Source organism: Lissotriton vulgaris, chromosome 12, assembly GCF_964263255.1.
Source record: "Lissotriton vulgaris chromosome 12, aLisVul1.2, whole genome shotgun sequence".
NCBI classification, from domain to species: Eukaryota; Metazoa; Chordata; class Amphibia; order Caudata; family Salamandridae; genus Lissotriton; species Lissotriton vulgaris.
In genome coordinates, this window is record NC_141700.1 from 134,317,450 (window position 1) to 134,330,652 (window position 13,203).

At 40.8% G+C, this 13,203-nt stretch overlaps 1 protein-coding gene across 1 annotated transcript in view; it reads left to right on the forward strand.

The window, feature by feature from the left end:
- Positions 1-280: 280 nt before the first annotated feature.
- The window catches only part of LOC147673654 (protein S100-A5-like), an 87,113-nt gene continuing 74,190 nt past the window's right edge, over positions 281-13,203 (forward strand). Inside the window, exon 1 of the mRNA XM_086946393.1 lies at positions 281-357. The gene's annotated coding sequence lies outside the window, so the exon portion shown is untranslated. The remainder of the gene's footprint in view (positions 358-13,203) is intronic.

Genomic DNA, 13,203 nt, shown 5'->3' on the forward strand with positions numbered 1-13,203 from the left:
TGCTGTCTGCTATTAGTCCCTCATGGATATCTGCTTAACTATGTGTGGGAAGACTTTAGTATGCTTTTCATTTTGTGTTTCTTTTTTTGTGGAGTGTTTATTTTTATTGTAATAGCGATACTTAATATTCATAGGTACATGTACTACTGATATGGGCTTACTACCAATCAAATCTTATTGACACCAATTGAAATATATGAATCAGAATTTAGACAACCGTATTTCATAAATATTTGTCTTTTACTTATTCCATAGACCTGTGTATTGCTGGCCATAAATCCAGACTGGGGGGCTGATTACGATGGTGGGCGGATCGCCACTGCCTGAATAGATGTATGCAAAGAGGTAACCTCTAAGGTACAAGTCCAGAAATTCTTTGAGATTCAAGGTCAATGTTTGTAAATCTGTGGCATCTTACAAATGTTTCATCACTTTGTGCTATTTTCCATAACAAAGCATCAATAAGAGGTTCCTATAATGAATAAATTACAGAAATGATGAGTCAACGAAGTAGATAGTTTTGTTGTTTTATTCAGTTTTTTTGGAAGTAATTCAATTGCAAGTACTCTTGGTGTTATTTGTTAGAACTTCGTTTTGTTGTAAAATCTAACCGTGTTCTGCTTTCTATATTTTTATTAATACTCTTACTAGTTTTGTGGAATCCAATAGTATTTAAGTAATTCCGTCACTGATATTCTTTAATATTTTTCTTGTAGCATAATATGTCTTCGATGACTAGCATCCTATTTAGCCACCAACTTAATTATGTTTTCATTCTCACCCTGTTGCTTTTGAATGCTAAACTTTACTAATCACTGCAAACTAATCTCAAAGGAACCTCCTGTTGTATGAGATATTGATGCTTTAAAGGTTGTTTTGTAAAAGAAAATCTATTTGATTTTTTTCTATATAAATGTTGTAATCAAGCTACTATCTTCTGGCATTGTTTTTGGTATTAAAAGATTTTTAAAATGTTTCTCACAAATATATTTGCGAAGGTAAACAGTCATAATATCGATTCCAAAATATAGAATGGACATAATATCGAAGTAAAAATATAGAATGGACAAAATATCGAATGGACACAATATAGTGGTTACAAATATCGAATTTAAGGTAAGTAATATCGATTTTTAAAATATAGAAGTCAAAATATCGAAGTATACAATATAGGCATTAAATATATTGATTTTTTAATAATATAAATTTTTTTAAAGTGTTTTGTATGTTAGTATATGTGTGAAAAGTGTATATTAATTGTTGTAATGTATGTTTAATGTATTTTAAGTAATGAATTTTATGTTATTTAATTTTTGCGTAATTTAATTCTGTAGCGGGTTATGGGTTTATAGGGGAATAGGGTGGGAAGTAATTTAATTGTAATTAATTAAATATTTTTATTTATTTATTGGTATTCATTTTGAATTTATTGTTATTTTTTAATTGGTAATGAATTTTTATTAATTGCCAATTAATTTGTATTAATTGATTAATTGTTAATTATGTTAATTTTCTAAATGTATTTTCTGTAGCGGGTTGTAGGTTTATAGGGGAATAGGGTGGGAAGTCATTTAATTGTAATAAAGTAAATAATTTTTTTCATTTATTGGTATTGATTTTACATTTATTGTTAATTAATTTTTAATTGGTAATTAATTTCTATTAATTGGCAATTATTTTTTATTAATTGGTAATTATTTTGTATTAATTAAATATTTGATAATTGTATTAATGTATTTTCTGTAGTGGGATGTGGGTTTATAGGGGAATAGGGTGGGAAGTAATGTAATTGTAATTAATTACATATAAAAATACTTTTTGTGTATTGATAATTAATTTACTGTTAATTTTTTATTGGTATTAATTTTTATTATTAATTCGTTTTTGTTATTGAAAATTAATTAGTTGTTAAATAATTATGATTAGGTTATTAATTTTTAATAACTAATATGTAGTTGTATTTCTAATTAATTATTACATAATATTAAATTGGTTATTCATTTCAATTAATGTTTTATTGGTATTGATATTTAATTTATTTTTAATAATATATTAAATCATTACTTTCCCTACTGTTAAACTCACTGGAGTGGGAATAGTAATTTTCACCCTCCCGCTCTCCAACGCTTTCCCTACTGTTGCACTCTCTGGAGTGGGAATAGTAAATTTTACCCTTATGCTATCCAACGCTTTCCCTACTGCTGCACTCTCTGGAGTGGGAATAGTAATATTTACCCCTACGCTATCCAACACTTTCCCTACTGTTGCACTCACTGGAGTAGGAATAGTATTTTTTTTTACCCCTACGCTATCCAATGCTTTCCCTACTGTTGCACTCTCTAGAGGGGAAATAGTAATTTTTACCCTTCCAATATCCAACGCTTTCCCTACTGTTGCACTCTCTGGAGTGGGAATAGTAATTCTTACCCCTACGCTATCCAGCGTTTTCCCTACTGTTGCACGCTCTGGAGTTGGAATAGTAATTTTTACCCTCCCGCTATCCAACGCTTTCCCTACTGTTGCACTCTCTGGAGTGGGAATAGTAATTTTTACCCTTATGCTATCCAACGCTTTCCCTACTGCTGCACTCTCTGGAGTGGAAATAGTAATATTTACCCCTTCGCTATCCAACGCTTTCCCTACTGTTGCACTCACTGGAGTGGTAATATTAAATGTTACCCTCCTGCTATCCTACGGTAAAATATTGTACATTTTTTATTAATAACTTAAATTAATTATATCTTAATTTTAAGGTTATTTGAGTATTTTTAAATATGTTTTAGTTAATTATATTTATTATTTCATTAATTTTAAATTACTTTTAAGACATTTAAAAAATTTCGATATTTTGACTGACTATATTTTTTACAGACTATATTTTGGATTCGATATTTTTGTACTTACCTGTTTGTAGATAGGAATTCGATATTTTGGCATTCTATATTTTGGTGACTATATTTTGGTAAGTGTATATTTTGTCATTCTATATTATGTCAGTGATCCGGTGATGTACATCTCTGAAGAAATTTTGACAGAATTTCTGACAACTTACTTTAATTGGCAACCTGGGAGAGGGTTTACAAGCTTAATGACTGACCCAAGCATCACCCAAGACCTCCAAAACAACATCACCTCCAAAGTAAACATTAACCATCAGGAATGAGTCAATTACGATTAAACACTAAATCTCAAAAGGCACAGGAGATGGGGCCCGAGGCCTAATGGGATTCCACCAGCCTTCTTTAAGCAAGAATCAGACTTTTGGGCTGGAACCTTATATCACATCTTTCCAGAAATTAGGCAACTGGGGCAACTCACGGCCTCCTGGAAGGGCTCGGTTATCTCCCCAATCTACAAGATTGGAGAATAATCTTCTCTGAAAAACTACCACCTTGTTGCCCTGCTTGATATCGAGGCAAAGTACTTTGCAGGCACTTTATTAGAAGAACTCCAGTGTTGGTCAGTGGAGCATGACATCATACCACACAATCAAACTGGGTTTTCTAAAGCTATAGGTACAACAACCAACAGCTTAGCAATGTCGCTAGCTCATAGACATAGCAAAGCAATCGAAAATGACCCTGCATCTTAGCTTCATAAACTTCAGGGCAGCATTTGATTACATAGACCAAGCAAGACTCTGGAGAAAATTGGTTCACTGGAAAATTCTGTAAGCACTCTTCAGCATGCTAATATGTCACAGACAGCTGTGTGCAGGTGAAACTGGGTGACGGCACATTTCTCTCAAGGCGCATCTCCATCAGTTAAAGGCTCATACAAGGATGTGTGCTTGCCCCAACTCTGTTCAATCTTTATATGGAAAACATGATGCAGAACCTCAATTTCTGCAATGCACATGCCCCAAGGATGGGAGGCAAAGCCCTACCTAGCCTTCTATATGCTGATGATGGGGTTCTGGTTAGCCACACACAAGTGTGTATGCAATGCCTCCTTACTACACAGCAGGGGTACGCAGCAGTCAACTTCCTTGAAGTAAACTTAGGGAAAACATAAACAATGACCATAAAAGGGGCAGGAAAAAATCTCATGTCTGGTATTTGGGCAACCCCCAAATCCAGAGTACAACTAACTACAATTATTGCGTTGTAACTAATGATAATGGTGGTCAATTTGTTAGCCAGATGGAGATGATTAGAAGGAAAGGTCAGGCTCTGGAAATAAACTTGAGTAACTTAAAATCCAAGCTGACACTCCCCATGCTCCCTCCTCTCCTTCAGGTTACACAATCCAAAATATTACCTACTATCACATATGGAAGTGAGCCTGGAGCAGAAGAGACTCCTAAAATCGTGGACATTACATCAGTCAGGGCCTAGAGAATCATGTTTAACATACCGATGTTTGCCTCTGCAGCACAGATCCGGCTGGAGTTCAGCCTTACCAAACAACATCTAGCAAGGAAGGGGGCTTACATGCTCTTTTGGCACAAAATTAGGGGATGTATGACGTGACAACGCATACTGTTACCACGCATACCTTTACAACGCGGTATTTACAACGAATACCGTTACAACGCATAGCGCTTAGAGGTGCTGGATAGTGGTAAGTATAATTTTATATTCCAACTCCAGTCCCCGTGGACACTAGGGAAGGTGTTGGATATAAAATTATACTTATTCCCTATCCTAGAGCGCCCCCCAGCGCAATGTGTTGTAATGGTATGCGTCGTAATGCCTGCGTTCTAATGGTAGTGCGTTGTAAAAATTCAGTTGTAAACGTTGTATACCAAAATTAGGAACGCCACCCCAAATACCCTAAATCCTCTACTCTGGCAAGAGCTCTAGCACAGAACAATATCACCGGCTAGAAACTTCCTACTGGAATCCCTACCAACCACTGGACTCGCTCATCGCTGGGACACTCCAACCATCCAGTTTTTTTAAAAAGCGGCGCGGAAAGCAATAATTAGTCTCCCCTTAGTAGAAGACAAAGCTGCTTTCTCAGTCCAAAGCCATGCCAGGATGATAATTAATTGCTACAAATGCTTAGCCCATAGCCATACTTCAGCCTGGGATATCCCACGATTACAAATGAAAAGTTTTTGAAGTACCTGCGGGGCAAACTTCAATCTATCCTGCACCTCCCAGGCTCCCACCATGGTTTAGGGGGCAAACCCCAACATGTGGCTGCCTGTTCAGCAACGTAATCGAGGACATGGCACATCTGCATGTGCATGTGCATAAACCTGAAGGAGGAGAGTGTCTGCATCATTAAACCGCAGGTCAACCTTCGAGGAATCCATACGTGGATACAGTCTGTGATAGCTTGCGACAAACCAGAGGACCTGTAGCTAAACCGCAAGTTAGTAAAGTTTCCGATACTAGTAGAAAAAAACATTGTCTGTCACTACAACAATGAACTGCATTTCTTAACTTAACAACCATTATTTCCCCTCTGACCGGCCCTGAATGAAGGAGTTTGTGATCAAACTAACTCCGACCAAGACTGTTGCTGCTGAGTCTTGCTACTTTTAACAATTTGTTATTTTATTAAAATTGCTCATTTACTCAGCTAAGCCTATATACCAATGATCACATGAAGAACCACACTTTTATCTCAATGTTCACTCTCTGGAGTGGGAATAGTAATATTTACCCCTACGCTATCCAACACTTTCCCTACTGTTGCACTCACTGGAGTAGGAATAGTATTTTTTTTACCCCTACGCTATCCAATGCTTTCCCTACTGTTGCACTCTCTAGAGGGGAAATAGTAATTTTTACCCTTCCAATATCCAACGCTTTCCCTACTGTTGCACTCTCTGGAGTGGGAATAGTAATTCTTACCCCTACGCTATCCAGCGTTTTCCCTACTGTTGCACGCTCTGGAGTTGGAATAGTAATTTTTACCCTCCCGCTATCCAACGCTTTCCCTACTGTTGCACTCTCTGGAGTGGGAATAGTAATTTTTACCCTTATGCTATCCAACGCTTTCCCTACTGCTGCACTCTCTGGAGTGGAAATAGTAATATTTACCCCTTCGCTATCCAACGCTTTCCCTACTGTTGCACTCACTGGAGTGGTAATATTAAATGTTACCCTCCTGCTATCCTACGGTAAAATATTGTACATTTTTTATTAATAACTTAAATTAATTATATCTTAATTTTAAGGTTATTTGAGTATTTTTAAATATGTTTTAGTTAATTATATTTATTATTTCATTAATTTTAAATTACTTTTAAGACATTTAAAAAATTTCGATATTTTGACTGACTATATTTTTTACAGACTATATTTTGGATTCGATATTTTTGTACTTACCTGTTTGTAGATAGGAATTCGATATTTTGGCATTCTATATTTTGGTGACTATATTTTGGTAAGTGTATATTTTGTCATTCTATATTATGTCAGTGATCCGGTGATGTACATCTCTGAAGAAATTTTGACAGAATTTCTGACAACTTACTTTAATTGGCAACCTGGGAGAGGGTTTACAAGCTTAATGACTGACCCAAGCATCACCCAAGACCTCCAAAACAACATCACCTCCAAAGTCAACATTAACCATCAGGAATGAGTCAATTACGATTAAACACTAAATCTCAAAAGGCACGGGAGATGGGGCCCGAGGCCTAATGGGATTCCACCAGCCTTCTTTAAGCAAGAATCAGACTTTTGGGCTGGAACCTTATATCACATCTTTCCAGAAATTAGGCAACTGGGGCAACTCACGGCCTCCTGGAAGGGCTCGGTTATCTCCCCAATCTACAAGGTTGGAGATTAATCTTCTCTGAAAAACTACCACCTTGTTGCCCTGCTTGATATCGAGGCAAAGTACTTTGCAGGCACTTTATTAGAAGAACTCCAGTGTTGGTCAGTGGAGCATGACATCATACCACACAATCAAACTGGGTTTTCTAAAGCTATAGGTACAACAACCAACAGCTTAGCAATGTTGCTAGCTCATAGACATAGCAAAGCAATCGAAAATGACCCTGCATCTTAGCTTCATAAACTTCAGGGCAGCATTTGATTACATAGACCAAGCAAGACTCTGGAGAAAATTGGTTCACTGGAAAATTCTGTAAGCACTCTTCAGCATGCTAATATGTCACAGACAGCTGTGTGCAGGTGAAACTGGGTGACGGCACATTTCTCTCAAGGCGCATCTCCATCAGTTAAAGGCTCATACAAGGATGTGTGCTTGCCCCAACTCTGTTCAATCTTTATATGGAAAACATGATGCAGAACCTCAATTTCTGCAATGCACATGCCCCAAGGATGGGAGGCAAAGCCCTACCTAGCCTTCTATATGCTGATGATGGGGTTCTGGTTAGCCACACACAAGTGTGTATGCAATGCCTCCTTACTACACAGCAGGGGTACGCAGCAGTCAACTTCCTTGAAGTAAACTTAGGGAAAACATAAACAATGACCATAAAAGGGGCAGGAAAAAATCTCATGTCTGGTATTTGGGCAACCCCCAAATCCAGAGTACAACTAACTACAATTATTGCGTTGTAACTAATGATAATGGTGGTCAATTTGTTAGCCAGATGGAGATGATTAGAAGGAAAGGTCAGGCTCTGGAAATAAACTTGAGTAACTTAAAATCCAAGCTGACACTCCCCATGCTCCCTCCTCTCCTTCAGGTTACACAATCCAAAATATTACCTACTATCACATATGGAAGTGAGCCTGGAGCAGAAGAGACTCCTAAAATCGTGGACATTACATCAGTCAGGGCCTAGAGAATCATGTTTAACATACCGATGTTTGCCTCTGCAGCACAGATCCGGCTGGAGTTCAGCCTTACCAAACAACATCTAGCAAGGAAGGGGGCTTACATGCTCTTTTGGCACAAAATTAGGGGATGTATGACGTGACAACGCATACTGTTACCACGCATACCTTTACAACGCGGTATTTACAACGAATACCGTTACAACGCATAGCGCTTAGAGGTGCTGGATAGTGGTAAGTATAATTTTATATTCCAACTCCAGTCCCCGTGGACACTAGGGAAGGTGTTGGATATAAAATTATACTTATTCCCTATCCTAGAGCGCCCCCCAGCGCAATGTGTTGTAATGGTATGCGTCGTAATGCCTGCGTTCTAATGGTAGTGCGTTGTAAAAATTCAGTTGTAAACGTTGTATACCAAAATTAGGAACGCCACCCCAAATACCCTAAATCCTCTACTCTGGCAAGAGCTCTAGCACAGAACAATATCACCGGCTAGAAACTTCCTACTGGAATCCCTACCAACCACTGGACTCGCTCATCGCTGGGACACTCCAACCATCCAGTTTTTTTAAAAAGCGGCGCGGAAAGCAATAATTAGTCTCCCCTTAGTAGAAGACAAAGCTGCTTTCTCAGTCCAAAGCCATGCCAGGATGATAATTAATTGCTACAAATGCTTAGCCCATAGCCATACTTCAGCCTGGGATATCCCACGATTACAAATGAAAAGTTTTTGAAGTACCTGCGGGGCAAACTTCAATCTATCCTGCACCTCCCAGGCTCCCACCATGGTTTAGGGGGCAAACCCCAACATGTGGCTGCCTGTTCAGCAACGTAATCGAGGACATGGCACATCTGCATGTGCATAAACCTGAAGGAGGAGAGTGTCTGCATCATTAAACCGCAGGTCAACCTTCGAGGAATCCATACGTGGATACAGTCTGTGATAGCTTGCGACAAACCAGAGGACCTGTAGCTAAACCGCAAGTTAGTAAAGTTTCCGATACTAGTAGAAAAAAACATTGTCTGTCACTACAACAATGAACTGCATTTCTTAACTTAACAACCATTATTTCCCCTCTGACCGGCCCTGAATGAAGGAGTTTGTGATCAAACTAACTCCGACCAAGACTGTTGCTGCTGAGTCTTGCTACTTTTAACAATTTGTTATTTTATTAAAATTGCTCATTTACTCAGCTAAGCCTATATACCAATGATCACATGAAGAACCACACTTTTATCTCAATGTTCCTTTAAACGCCACTGGATGGAAATCAAACTGGGTCTGGCCAAAACTGCTGATTTGGGCTTTGCCATTTTTAGGAACTTGCCATTTTCTTAAATTTGCTTATTTGCACAGTTAAGCTCATATACTAATGAGCACTGCATCACTGTATTTTTACTTCTAATTAATATTTTCAATGGCATCAGCTGACAACCTGTTATGGAATGATAAAGGCTGGTTTTAAAAATGTTCTTCCTGTTGTATTGCCAGTGTTACCGTTGTAATTAACTATGTTCTTTAAAAAAAAACTTGAACCTGAAACTTTAACTTCTTTTTATACATATTTTGAACTCACAAACTTCGTTTAAGAGTAAGTACAGTTTTCAATATAAATATTCACAGGTTAGTAAAACGTTTAACTTTTATGCACAATGCAATCCTATGGGAGGAAAAGTCAAAGATGCATAAAGGTAGGGTACAGTCAGTTTCAGGGGGTCCACATACTGGCATCAGAATAGTAGTGGGCCAAGGTTCAACGTACTACCAGCAGTTCTTTGTGAGCTGCCCGGGTTCTACCAGGAGCATGGTGCCTGATGGGACTAGTAGCTGGCATGCTCTGGAGTAGGGGGGGGGGGGCACCTGAAAAGAGGCTGCACAGGCAACTCTGAAGGCTCCCAAATGGGTGCTCAGGTTGCAAGGGAAATTGGAGCACGGGACACAGTTGGTTCGTCGGGACCAGGGCCGGAGCAGATTGGTTAGGTCAGATGTACTCGTGTGCAAAGATGCACCTCGCAGTCAGGGACACACAGCTGAAAGAGGAGAAATCAAGGCAGTTGGGCCACTCTTGAAGTGGATCTCAGTAATGTCCCTCGATGGCTGCTTGGTCCTGGTGCAGTGAGAATCCGTACTAGACTCTTGCAGTTGGTGTTTGGTGCAGGGCGTTTGGTACCCCTGGTGTTGGTACTGCACAGCTCTTGTTGGTCCTGGTGTCTTCACACTCGGTGGGTAGGGAGACAGATCTGAGCTTACAGAGCATGAGTACCTTCTCCTGGTCATCTGCGCTGTCGGTCGGTCAGTTGGCCCGGGAGCTACAAAAAAGTGGACTAGACTCTGCTTGTCATTGCCTACTAGCTTCATGGGAGTAGCTCCTCTAATCCAAGGAAGCATTTTGGTGTTTGTTGAAGTGCTGGTAGGTTACCCAAAGTTTTGATAGTTCTACAGCTCACAGGATGGGTCACTCTGTTGTGATTGGTGAGAGAGGGCTGAGGACGGCAGGGTTGCACAACAAAGTTCTATTGCAGTTCTCTCCAGTCAGTGACCGTTCTTCATCCTTCTTCTGTTGGTTCTTCAAATCTGAGTTCCTAGATTGAGGGTTCCCACCTAAATACATATACATGGAGTGTCAGGTAGTAGACAATGGGCTACCTACCTTAGGGTGTCTACCCCCTTTATAGGACCACTTTCTGTGTAAAGTGGGCACATCCTTGACCGTAGAAGGCTAATTCTGTCCCAAAGCAACATGGAGGAATACGATAAGTGGGGTGGTACTGGCTGAATGTGGGCACACCTCGTAATCCTACTAAGTTCCCGTCTGTCTTGCATCAAAAAGTGGGGTCAGGACAGGGGGTGGGCACCTCCACTATCTGGAGAGGCCCAGGCTAGAAAACAAAGGCAGCAGGGCCTTTGAAGCTTCCCACCTTGGAATTATCATCTTGCATGGAGGAGGAGTGAACACCTCTGCCCAGAGCAGGCTATAGTCCTGTCCTCCGAGAGTGAAGGGTATTCAGTTCAGGAGGTCAGAAACCTGTCCATGGTGGCTGGGTGGTGGAAACCTGTCAGCCAACACACTAGTAGTCGGTAGGTTATCAGGGGGCACCTTTAAGGTGCCCTCTGTGCGCATGTATTAATAAACGCAGCAATGGCATCAGTGTGGGTTTATTAAGATGAGGTGTTTGGTACTAAACACCTTGAGGTATAGTGAAGCCATCATATAGCTCGGGAACTCATAATGATGAGTGTCCAGCCCATGCACTCGTTATAGCTTACCTTTGCACTCGTAATATCTAAGGGTGAGCTTAGATACCACAAGGACACATGTGCTCCGACAAGCATGCCCACACGTGGCATAGTGCACCCTGCCTTTGGGCTGTAAGGCCCGCTGTAGGGGTCACTTACCTATACCACATGTAGTGCTTTGTTGGCATGGCACACAGCAATGTGTGCAATGTTGAATCTTTGGTTGTCTCTGCACCAAGACACACAGGATGCAATGGCAGTTTGTATGAGCTTAGTGAGGGGTCTCTTAGGGTAGAGCAATTCCTGCTGCAGCCCTAATGGACCCTCTTTAGTTCCAAGACCCTAGGTACCAGGGGTACCACTTACTAGGGACTTATAAAGATCCTAAAGGGATGACAATTGTGGAACAATCGTACAGTTTAGAGAAAGAACACTGGTGCTGGGGGCCTGGATAGCAGGAACCTAGCACACTTTCAGTCAAAGTTGCACCAGATACCAGGCAAAAAGTCGGGAGTACCCATATCAGAAGGGGCACTTTCCTACACCTCCCACGAGCAAATCAGAGCTGAATACAATAGGCAGAGAGGACTCAGCTGAACTCCACAGAATATGAAGGGTGGAGGCTGTGGGCATCATTTTTTGACACTAAGGTCACACATTCTGCTTGACCTGCCTTTTGAACAACATGTACCTCTTGACAGCACACATGAAAGGGAGAGAACATTATGACAAGACAATTATTGTGGCTTCCCGGGCTGGTTGCAGAAGGATCCTGATTTTTTCCTATAAGACTTTGATCTATGGGCTTGTTTGGGTACAGCGCCTCCCTCAAACTGCATTTTAGTGTTGGATACGGGGAGACATTACAATTACCACAGTACACTATCCACACACCGCCTGCCCTCAGAGGCCCAAGTTTAGTGCAGTTCAAGGCTTCCACCATCTTGTAAATGCCCTAACACATTGCATTTAGGCCTGTTTGCAGTATGCAGTATGACAGACAGAACTATTGCAAAAGTTGGTAAGTCAAGGCCTAGGAACTTTTACCTCATTGGTCATGGAAGGGGGAGGAATCACCCCTACCTACTAACTAGTACCAGGTATAAATTAATCATCTCCAGGCCCCATGTATGAAAACGTTCTGGACTGGTACTGCAGAGGATCAAAAGACAACTGGACCTGCTGTCACTAACCTGAGAGGAGCCCTGAAGGACTGTGCCTACCCTGCTTCCACCCCTGACAAAGAAGTAATTTCAAGGGACAGTTGACTGACCTCCTGTGTGGCTACAGGGAGGCAACAAGCTGCAAGCAGTATTTTCCTGGATGTACCCAGCTGACGAGCGGCAACTGGACCTGGACTGACCCTTCTGTTCTGTTGGCCTCTACCTAACATCCTGTGAGTCTATAAGTGCCTCGTCCGGAGACCTTGAGAGGGGTACTCCTGTGGTGGATTGAGACTTAAAAAACTAAGTCAGATGGTACACTTTTTGACCAAGACAAACCTGGTTGGTCTATCCAACCCATGCTCCATCGCTGTCACCCTGAAATTGCACCTAGGAACCAGTCTACTACCACCACCACAGACTATCATTGGCACCTTGTACTTTTTTGGTCTCATTTTCCCCAAATCGTTAAAAACTTGAATCTCTGATTCCTCATATTGGATGGATTTTTGTCATTTTCAATATTGAATTGCACTCTATTATTCTAACTCAGTTTGGGATTTTTATTGTTAGTTGTTTTGACTTAAATATTGTTTGAAGAACAAGGGGAGCTTGGCCCTTAGAGGACAAGTGAGGAGTCTGGGCCTAAATATACGTACCGTATTTTCCGGCGTATAAGACGACCTTTTAACCCCTTAAAATTTTCTGAAAAGTCGGGGGTCGTCTTATACACCGGGTACAAAATTTTATGGTATTTTTTCATGCGCTTTTTCATAGCGAGGACTTCACTCGAAGGTGTCAGACCGCTTCACAATACGAAATAACAAGAAACAACACACCTTATGTTAAAAAATACAGCCACCGACCCTGGCAACGTCCAAAAATACAGCCACCGACCCTGGCAACGTCCACACCCAGGCCCCGCGCCATGAATTGTGCAAGTATCGAAAGCGAGCGTGTTTTTGTCATAGCGAGGACTTCACTCGAAGGTGTCAGACCGCTTCACAATAGGAAATAACAAGAAACAACACACCTTATGTCAAAAAATACAGCCACCGACCCTGGCAACGTCCACACCCAGGCCCCGCGC